The sequence below is a fragment of the Silene latifolia genome, chromosome Y, assembly GCF_048544455.1.
Source record: "Silene latifolia isolate original U9 population chromosome Y, ASM4854445v1, whole genome shotgun sequence".
Classification (NCBI taxonomy): Eukaryota; Viridiplantae; Streptophyta; class Magnoliopsida; order Caryophyllales; family Caryophyllaceae; genus Silene; species Silene latifolia.
In genome coordinates, this window is record NC_133538.1 from 63,193,536 (window position 1) to 63,204,463 (window position 10,928).

Below are 10,928 nucleotides of genomic sequence, written 5' to 3' on the forward strand. Positions count from 1 at the left end.
GGTGCGAAGGTAATAACAAGGGTTATATGTAAAAAAACCGTTGTTAAAAGTCATAACAACGGTTATATGTAAAAAACTGTTGTTAAAAGTAATAACAAGGGTTATATATAAAAAACCGTTGTTAAAAGTAATAACAACGGTTATATGCAAAAAAAAACAGTTGTTAAAACTAATAACAAGGGTTTTAAATAAATAACCGTTGTTATAACTTTTCAACTATTAACAACGGTTCTAAAATGAAACCCGTTGTGATTACTAATAACAACGGTTTTAAAGAAATAACCGTTATTATTACTTTTCATAGAATTGCGCCAAAATAAACTAACCTGATTAACAACGGTATTACATATAATGCGTTAATATGCGTTGTTAATGAGGCGTTGTTATTGCCTATATTTGTAGTAGTGCTTGTCTCGGACAAGTGGGAGATTTTGGAGTATGTGTCCTCAACAATAGTGCGATCACATTTAAATCTCGTAATAAGAATACAAAAGGGATGATTCAATTATATAGTCAACTGATCAACATTAATCGGTAATGATTGGCTAACTAGAGTTTGACATTACTGTCGTTTGATGGTAGTGATCAGTTAATCCCTTAAGGTCACACCTATAAGACAATTTCCTTAATAGATAAGTTGATTAATTGTATGTCGATACAAGTTTATCAATTCTTTAATTTTGAACAATTCATTGGTGAGTGAGAATATTTGTACCTTATTGTAATTTGATTTAATAAGATTTATTTTAGTAATTATTCATTACTAAAATTCATTATTGTTTGTTAACAATTAAATTAAGAATGATTGAATAATTATAATTGCAAAATGTTGTGAATTATATTTATATGACCCATTTTAATAATTGTAATCATGTATTACTAGCTAATTTGTCATAAGTAATTTATTTGTTATAAAATGATATTTAAGGGGTTAAATATGCATTAAAATACATATGGGCATGGTGTGTGACACATGACCTACCTTATTATAAATGACAAATCGACAAACATAAAATGGATGTCCATATTTTGGGTAAACCGAAAATTGGTGGGACAAATGAGTTAGTGGATGGTCTATTTTATTGTAAAATAAACATCATGATTACCCTAAAATAACTAGCCATGCAAGCCTAGTCTTATGGGTAAGAACAATTGAAAAAGGAAGAGCATGCATAGGGTCTTCTCTTACCCTCCCAACCGGTTTTCACCATCAAAAGAAAGAGCTTGTCTCTAAAATTTACTTCTTATCTTATGCATTATTGTGGCATACTCTTTTCTCGATCTAAAAACTTGTTCAATCTAAATTCTAATACTTCCTCCTTATTACTAGTGCAGTAACTACTATATTATTAGAATTTTATTTTAAGGATAACTAGTATATTAATCTAGTTAATTAATATATTAGTTTTAAGGGATTGTTTTAGGTGCAATCAAGAGGAGACTTTCTATTTTGAAAATTTGAGTTTTTGGAGGATCATTCCAATGTATTAAACTCAAGAACAAGTGAAGGTAGGAGACCTTAATTGTGCCCAAAATCCGGTACATTTACAATGTAAGGAAACTCGATTTTCTTCCTTATTTCGTTATGCATGCACTAGATCCACATAAATATAAATTATGGGTAATTTATAAAATTCATTAAATGAGTCTAATAGGGGTATATGAACCCAACAAAAAATACTCTATTTAGTTTAGCTGCTAATAAATGTCCAGGTCCCCATGGTTTTCCTGCCGAGTTCTTTCAGAAATATTGGGATATTGTAGGAAATTCTGTCACTAAAGTAGTTTTAGCGTTTTTACACTCTGATAAATTACTAAACGAAATAAATAATACTTTCATAGCATTGATTCCCAAAGTCGATAATCCTCAAACAACAAACCACTTTCGCCCGATTAGCCTATGTTCAACAATTTATAAAATTATTTCAAAAATACTGGCTAATCGTCTCCGGAGTGTCTTGCATAAGATTATACACCCTTTTCAAGGTGCTTTTACACCTAATCGATTCATTCAAGATAATATTCTTTTAGCACACGAGATTTTCAACTCGTTTAAACATAAAAAAGGAAAAGGAGGTTGAATTGCAATCAAACTTGATATGGAGAAAGCATACGACAGACTAGAATGGAATTTTATCAAGGAAACTTTTAAGCAAATGGGTTTTAATGCTAAGTGGATTTCATGAATTATGGCATGTATAAACACTGTTTCTTACTCCGTGTTAGTAAATGGAACACCGGGAGACTTTTTTAGACCCACTAGAGGTATTTGACAAGGAGACCCGCTTTCGCCATATATATTTATTATGTGCGCCGAGATTTTAGCAAGATCTCTACAAAGAAATAGTGATGTTAGCTCTAGTGATATTGGTATTAGAATTGGATCCGGGGTGAAGAAAATTCGTTTTCTCACTTTTGCGGATGACACTATCATTTTCGCTAAAGCCTCTAACCAGAGTTGTAGAACTATTAAGTCTATTTTAGATAAATTTTTCACGATTTTAGGACAATTTGTTAATTTTGACAAATCCACTTTTCAATGCACTAGAAATATTGAGCGTTCTCTTCGTGAATCCTTTAGAGGCGTTCTTCATATGAACGAGGAAGCTCATTTGGGTAAGTATTTAGGATGTCCTATAATTGATAGCAGAGTGACTAAAAATACTTTCGAGAACATTATTCAATTTTCTTGCACTTAATTATCGAAATGGAAAGCGAATTCTCTCTCCCAAGCAGGTAACTAGTTCTTGTCAATGCTAATTTAGCCGCGAAAGGAACTTTTAAGATGCAAAGCTTTCTCCTTCCTTTATCGATCCATAATAGATTAGATAAAATTAATAGAGACTTTATTTGGAATAATAATCCTTCCCAGCGTTCTCCTAATTTGATTGGTTGGCATAAAGTTTGTTTACCAAAGTCGGCTGGTAGTTTAGGAATTAAATCTTCTGAAGCAGCTAATAAAGCTCTTCAAATGAAACTTTTATGAAAAATTATTATGGATAAGGAAAGTATATGGGTTAAAGTGGTAACTGAAAAATACTTAAGAAATTGTTCACTCTTTGATCATAAGCCTAATTCGGTCTCTTCTTGGCAATGGCGTAAACTTATGAGTCTTCGGACTTTATTTAGAAAAGGACTGAGATGGCAGGTAGGTAATGGTAACAACATTAAGTTTTGGTCTGATAATTGGGTTTTTTCACACCCACTTACAAGCAGTATGGTTGATGATGATAGTAACCGTGATCTTAATCTTTTGGTTAAAGATTTCATAACCTCAGATAAATAATGAGATGTTTGTAAACTATCTAGTTTAGTGAATAACGATATTGTTAATCAGATTACTAACATTCCACTGCCACATAATGATATTCCAGATACCCTTATTTGGGGGTTGTTAGTAGATAGAAATTTCTCTACCAAAATAGCAACTTGGTTAGCGCAAGGTTTGTTCGATCAAGCTCTTGACAAATGTGAATTTCAGTAGATTTGGAAATAGAATATTCCTCCAAAATTGAAATTTTTTCTTTGGAAAGCCTGTGTTGACGGTCTTCCAACGAAAATTAGACTTCTCAAGAGTCATATTGATGTCCCACCTCATTGTGTTCTGTGCAACAATCCTATTGAAAACAAAGATCATTTCTTTTACGAAGGTCCCTTGATTGGGTCTGTTATCCAAGACCTAAACATTATTAGTTTCAACGAGTTTTTGTCAAATTATGATAATATTACAAGTCAAAGTTTTCTAACGAAACTTAATGATCTCAAAGATTTAATTCCAAAAAATGATTTCATTAAGATTATTTTTATTTGGTGGAATGCATGGTTTCATAGAAATGATATTATATTTAACAATGTTAATTTAAGTATCAGCAAACTTATTAGTTTATGTAACAATAGCACTAAGACCTGGAATGTGATTAGATTTAAGGATCTCAACAATCCCAGATAGAAGAGTCAGCTAGAAACAAATCTAGTAAGGAAGAAATTTGGTGGGAAAAACCTATAAACGGTTTCCTAAAGCTAAATTTTGACGGATCGAGAATAGAGGGTAATAAAGCTGGTTTAGGATATTCTATAAGAGATCACAATGGTAAAGTCGTTTTGTTGGGAGCAAAAAACTGCAGATCCAATAGTATCCTTGTTGCGGAAGCTCTCGCTTTAAAAGAAGGTATTTTAGCAGCTAAATACTTAGGAATCTCAAGGTTAATTGTGGAGGGTGATAATCTATGTGTTATTAACTCAATTCGAGGTACTTGGCAAATTTCTTGGGAAATTTCTAGTATTATCAAGGATGTGAAATTAGACCTTCATTTTTTCGATGAAGTAATAATTAAACATTGCTTTCGTGAAGCCAACAAGGTTGCTGCCTTCATAGCTTATATTAGACATTCATGTCCAACTCTTTTGAGGTGGTTTGATAGCCGGTGGCTTCAACTTACCTCCCTTATTCGAAAGGATGAGATAGGTTGGTCCTACCCTAGAGGATCAACCTAGTTTTCTTACCTAAAAAAAACTCTTGATAAAGATCAAATTAGAAGCTAGGAAAAAGACCTCTATATTAGGTGGATAAAGTTTTGTATAAGCATATGACTCAGCTTCTTATTCTTATATTTTCACACTAATAACAACGCTTATACATTCAAAATTCTAATTATAATTTAATGCTATTATTATATTGTTCGAAAGTTGTTCTCAAAACTTGGACTCTCTGTAATCGCTCGAAAAAAGCTTCCTTTAATAATATAAATAGATATAGATATAAATATTGATAGTATAATATAAATATAAAAGAACATTAGGTGTGATAAAATGCATAACAAAGCAAAGCAAAAGTAGGTTCACACTTAATTAATTCATGGCGATGGATCGAGGGCACTCAAAGGCTAATGGGCAATTTATATACACGATTTATTTTCTAGTTCTAATCAGTTTGTTAAGTTGTAGTATACACGATACGGAATTTGATGAGTTCTAGTATACAGTTGGCTTATTATGTCTAAAATTATCTCTAAATATATTTTTATTAAAAGTTAATCAATTTTACATCTTTGGTTATTATTTTTAAATAAATTTCCACTAAAATTATTTTAGGTAGTTTAAAAAACTTGGACTCTCTATAATCGCTCGAAAAAAGCTTCCTTTAATAATATATACTAGATTTAATGCCCGTGCGATGCACGGGCCACTTGTAATACTCTGTCTCTTGTACCACCGTTGAACGTCAAGTTAGAAAATAAGGCCATGTACGTTTGGGCTGAATGGAGCTGAGTTTAACTGAACTGAGCTGAACTGAACAGAATTGAGCGAACTGAATTGGACCGAATTGAATCGAAATTTGCTAAGATAATAAATAGAGTTAAAATAAGTTGAATTGAATCGAATTGAGCTGAAGTGGGCTGAGGTGGGCTAAATGAAGCTAAAATCAATCCGAAAATAACAAGGCTCAATCACTAACTCCCACATTTACAAAGAGGCTCCATGCAAACTCCAACTTCAAATTTACAAAATTACTCATCGAAATACATTTCTAATTCGCTACAAGCACTCGAATAGCTAAGAATAGTTCTACACAATAATTATTAGACAATTCCAAATTGACTAAGTTACCGACCATGATACATATCACTGACAACACTCGAATAGTTAAGACTCATTTTACCCAATCATTATAAGTATTATATGTCCATTGTTAGTATCATACACATTTTTAAAAGGATAGTATTGGAATACTTAAACTTATATACACAACAAATGGCATAACAAATTTAGCCAATTACGTTAATCCTCAACATAATCGTATAAAATTAGGATTAATTTAATAAATATGTCATTTTTATTGGGAATATCGCATTATTTAAATTTTCTTTTAAGGTTGACAGTAAATTATATAAAAAAAATTGTTTGGATATTTTTTTTTATTAAAATCATGTTTTATAATGAGTTAATATTTTAGGCCTGAAACCTAATATGTTTCCAAATTTTTATTAAGGCTCTGTTTGGCAATGCATTTTAGGTACCTGATTTGGTCAAAATAGCTTATTTGACCAAAATTTCAGGTACCTTATTTTTTTTGTAAGCGTTTGGCAAGTAGCTTATTTAACCAAATAAGCTACCTGAAATGAAATGCTACCTAGAGTAGCATTTCAGATTTCAGGTACCTGGTTTGGTTTGATTTTCAGTTTTTACCCCTTTAAATTTATACTATTAAATAATTATCATATCCTTTTACGTCATTTCATCAAAATCAGTTACCTTTTCAGTTAGTTTGCCAAACATTTTTTTATATAATAAGCTACCTTATCAGTTCCTAATTTTCAGCTACGTTATCAGTTACCTTTTCAGATTTCAGCTAACTTTCCAGTTTTCAGCTACCTTTTCAGGTTTCAGCTACCTTTTCAGTTAGTTTTACCAAACAGAGCCTAAGATGATGTTACTTACCTAGATTTTCAAAGTGAAAACCTGAGTATGAGCCTTTACAAAGTTTTTCTTTTTTACTGTTACTTACATAATTATGACCTCGCTTGTTTTCGAGTTTAGCTGTGACTCTCTGCGATAACGCGGAAAATATAACTTATAAATTCAAGCAAAAATTAGGAAATTTTTGAAACTTTTAAGATTTAAAGCGCGGGTTCATTAAAATCCAAAACATAAATAAAGAATGCGGAAATAAAGTTTAAATTATACAAACGCGATAGTCAAAGGTGAGGGAAATATATCCCTCGAATGACAAAACAATAAAAGGGTGAGTCTAAGTAATCCTAATAAACCGAGTACAAGGCCAAAGTGCTAGCTCACACATGCTTTCACCCCATGATTGCACCAACTAATACCTGTCATTCATGTAAACATGAACGCCACAGTCAGTGGGGAGTAACTCAAGGTTCTCCATCCCAGCCACTAAATGTCAAAATGAACATAACAAAGAACTAAAACAGGTAAGTCATATAAGATACTTACAAAAGTTAAGAATATCAAGTTTATATGTAAATATGACAATTAAATGAGATGGAAAAATATAGATCATCATTAGCATAATAAGTATTCAACTATTCATGTGAGACAATTAAGTGATATGAAAGACAAGAATACGGCCATTTATAGAAAAGCACGTATTTCAATGAATTATAACATAGATATGAGATTAGAATCAAAATCATGAGAAGCAGTTAAGTAAGGGATCAACCAATGAAAATTACAAGAGTAGAAACCGTAGCCATTATTTGGAAAACCACTTAGCAAACATTGCATAGGACGTGGCTACTAATGTCACATTCATACTTATGGCTTGCATCTCACCATAAGAACGGATGGGAACATCAATCCCGACGATCATATCGCAACTAGAGGGCTTATAGCTCACCCCTAGTATCCGATAGAACCAAGACAGACAACACAAGGCATAACTCTTACCTTGAAAGACAAATACCAATATCTATAACCAAGCAAGACCTTTACTACTCATATATCAAAATATAATTCCCCTGGTAGGACGACAATGGTAATCCCAAGACTCAGTCCTAGTCTAAATCTGGCCAGACTCTCGAAGCAGAACGGTCCTCGATTCGACATGCGGCAGAACAGTCCGCATCTAAGACTCGATTGACAGAACGGAAGTCGAGAACCCACAATCGGCAGAACAGTCCGAAAGAGGCGGAAATATGAGCTAAACCCACAATTGGCAGGACAGTCCGAAAGAGGCGTAAAGATAAGTCAAGCAATACGGTATAGCATAAAGGCATCATCACCATAATACGATATGAGCTAACCCACAATCGGCAGAACAGTCCGAAAGGGGCGGCAAAAATATAAATCAACCAACTCCAGGCAGAACGGCACGAGAGCGGCGTGAAGGCGTAAATGTAAACCAAGCATATATGATAGTATCATGACATTTCTACGAGAATACGACTCTTACAAGTAATTACTTATAATCATCTTTTCATACTTGTAACATATAAAATAAACATTTCATTTTATAATTATACACGCCGGTTAAATAAGATATAGTGAATGATAATGAATAATTTACGTTATATGAAAATTACGGAATAAAATGTAACCAAGCCCGCATGACTCATTCATGAGCCCAATAAGTAAATCATCTGAAATCCAATGAATGGACTAGGATAAATCCAATAAATAAATCATGTGACAAGCCCAATTGAATGAATAAGTAAATGAACGATATTAACTAATTACGTTATATAAAATATGAGACAGGAATTTAATTATTCAAATGAAGCAAAGTTGGCACCAAAAGTTCCCATAATATAAATGTGGCCCAATTAACCCAAAATATGTGTGAAAGCCCAACAAACAAGACTTAATGAATCCAACCATTAGAGCCAAATGAGTCCAATAGCCTAATCATGTAAAACCCAAACATTTAGTTGGCATAATTTACCATTAAAAGAGATAAACAAGGGAGAAGGGGAAGGATAGGGGTGTGAACTCGGCTATAACTGTGACCAACTCGGGTCATTGTCGTGGCCAACACCGCGTCTAACCAACGGTGGTCAACCTCACCACCCACGACCAACATCCGTCCAACCACACGGTCAAATTACCACCACCACAACTCACCCGAATCAACAAACATATGAACCAAAAGACGAACAATTAACAGGCTTAGGACGGATATTCGAATATTCAAAGGAAAACCAAACTTGCGCCAAAGGACTCTTACCCACGACTCAAAACCAGCAGCCACACCCGGCCTGAAACACAGTAATACGCTACCTCCAACTAGTCCGTTTCAAACAGCCACCAAGACCCGTATCACAACTCGGATTTACTGTCCGAGCTAGACCGTAACATCTCCCCCATAACCACTCAAAGCAGCATGAGCGCTGCATCGTTCTGACTCGAAAATCCAGCATCACGACAGCCTAATGCGGCCGCGAGCAGCCGACACACGGCTACCACAACCGTACGACACCAGTCCCACGACCCTCAATTCAATGGTCAAAGAAACAGAGGACGACCGTTCCATTCAGGCATCAAAACGAGACAAATTTACCATACAAACAATAAAAAGGGTAAAGAATTAAACTTTATTAAACAAGAACACGAAAACGACATGTAAGACGGAAATTTCGACGTTTGTCGAGTAACCTATCACCGTTACCTTTAACTCTCTAATTTCCGAGTAAAACGTCCAAAACACAAGCCTTTCTTCAGTCTTCAACTAAAAGGAGGAAAAACGAGTCGATTAAGACAAGAAACCAAGTTGTCATTTAAGACGGTATTTTCGAACTTCTACAAAATTGAGACTTTATTACCTTAAAAGAATGAGGAAGGAAAGGCGAAGCTAATGGTGCAAAAATTAGAGGAAAAGGTTGAGAATTGGGGGAGAAATTTGGATTTGAAAGGGACGAAAATGGAGTTTGTATGGAGAGCTTGTGTTTGTTGTTGCTGCTGTATCTTGTTTATCGCAGGAAAAGGAAGAAGAAAGGAGGTGGGGACGGATGATACAACAACAACCATAAAGTAATAATATTAATAATATTAATAATAATAATATATAATAATAATAATAAAAGAATTATATAGAATATATAAATATATATAAAGGAGATATTTAGAGGTAGGGTGTACGAGGGTAGGTGAGTGTGTTGTTAATAAGGGATAGGTCGAGAAAAGATTAGTCTCACAAGTGGAAATGGAACGGTCTATAGCTAGACGGAAGATAAGACGGGAATTATTATTATTACTGTCACTATTACTGTCTGTCCAAAAATATGTAAACATATATTCTTGTATAATTTATGCCTCAAAAATATAATTTAATAATACGTATTTTTATATAAATGAGCTTTTATATATTACTTTTATAAAAATCGTGTTTGACATAAAATTAATTAAATTGAATAATTCAAAAATATAAAATATAGTAATCAAACGGTTTAATAAATTTTAAATGTCAAAATGAGAAATTCGCGGGTGTTACAATCACCCCACCTTTTAAAAAGTTTCGTCCTCGAAACTTGAAAGTAGAAATGAAAGGTTATATAAAAATAAAACTGGACTTTTAAAATCGGTAACCAAAATATTAAAAGGTTACTTGTAAGAATTAAAATTCTTTCAAAAGTTTCAACCAAAATTTTCCGACCGAACCAGGTCGAAGGGCAAATCATTTGTATAAATCAAAATCAAAACACTTTTAAAAACATTAACGGAGAGTTTTCAAAAGTGTAAGTCTCATTCAGGGAACGAAATTGCTCTTGTCGTGCACACAAGAACGCTAACTTTCCAAGTCAAAGACAGATTTAAAACAAAAATTAATCGCCGACAAGCGTAGAACAAGTTATCAAACGTCTCCAATAACGAGTTCTAACATCCTATCAACGTTAAAATCAAAAGAAAAGGTAATCTACTCAAATTTTCTTTTGCAAAAGCCAAAATAGAAATAAAAGTTTCACTTTTAAACTCAAAAATGAGTCAAATTCCTGAAAATATAACATTAAACTTTCACCAAGAAATTTTAAATAGATCAAAGTTAACAGGAATTGTATAAAATTTAAAGAAATCTCGGGTTTAGCAATTAAAATTGATACTGTCGTTTCGTACCAAAAATAAAATACCTAGATTACTGCTAACAGAAGTCAGCGGCAAGTAGGGTCGATCTCCACAGGGAGGCGGTGTACTATCTATTTGTCTATTCTATCCGTCTAAATGTCACAATTGGGGGTTTGAATTGATTTAACTAATCGGAGACTAAAGCGAGGGAAAAAGATGAGAGAAATTAACAATAAGAGAAAGGGAGTATGCTAGGAGTCGGTCCACCGTGGCAGCTATCAGATCTTATATTATCGAGAATACTAAGGCGATTAGACTATTGATAAGAAGAGCTATGGTCGTCACCTTTCGGTCCTTAAACCGCCCTAGAGCGTAAACAACTTAACTTTCGCCCTCATCGCTATACCCTA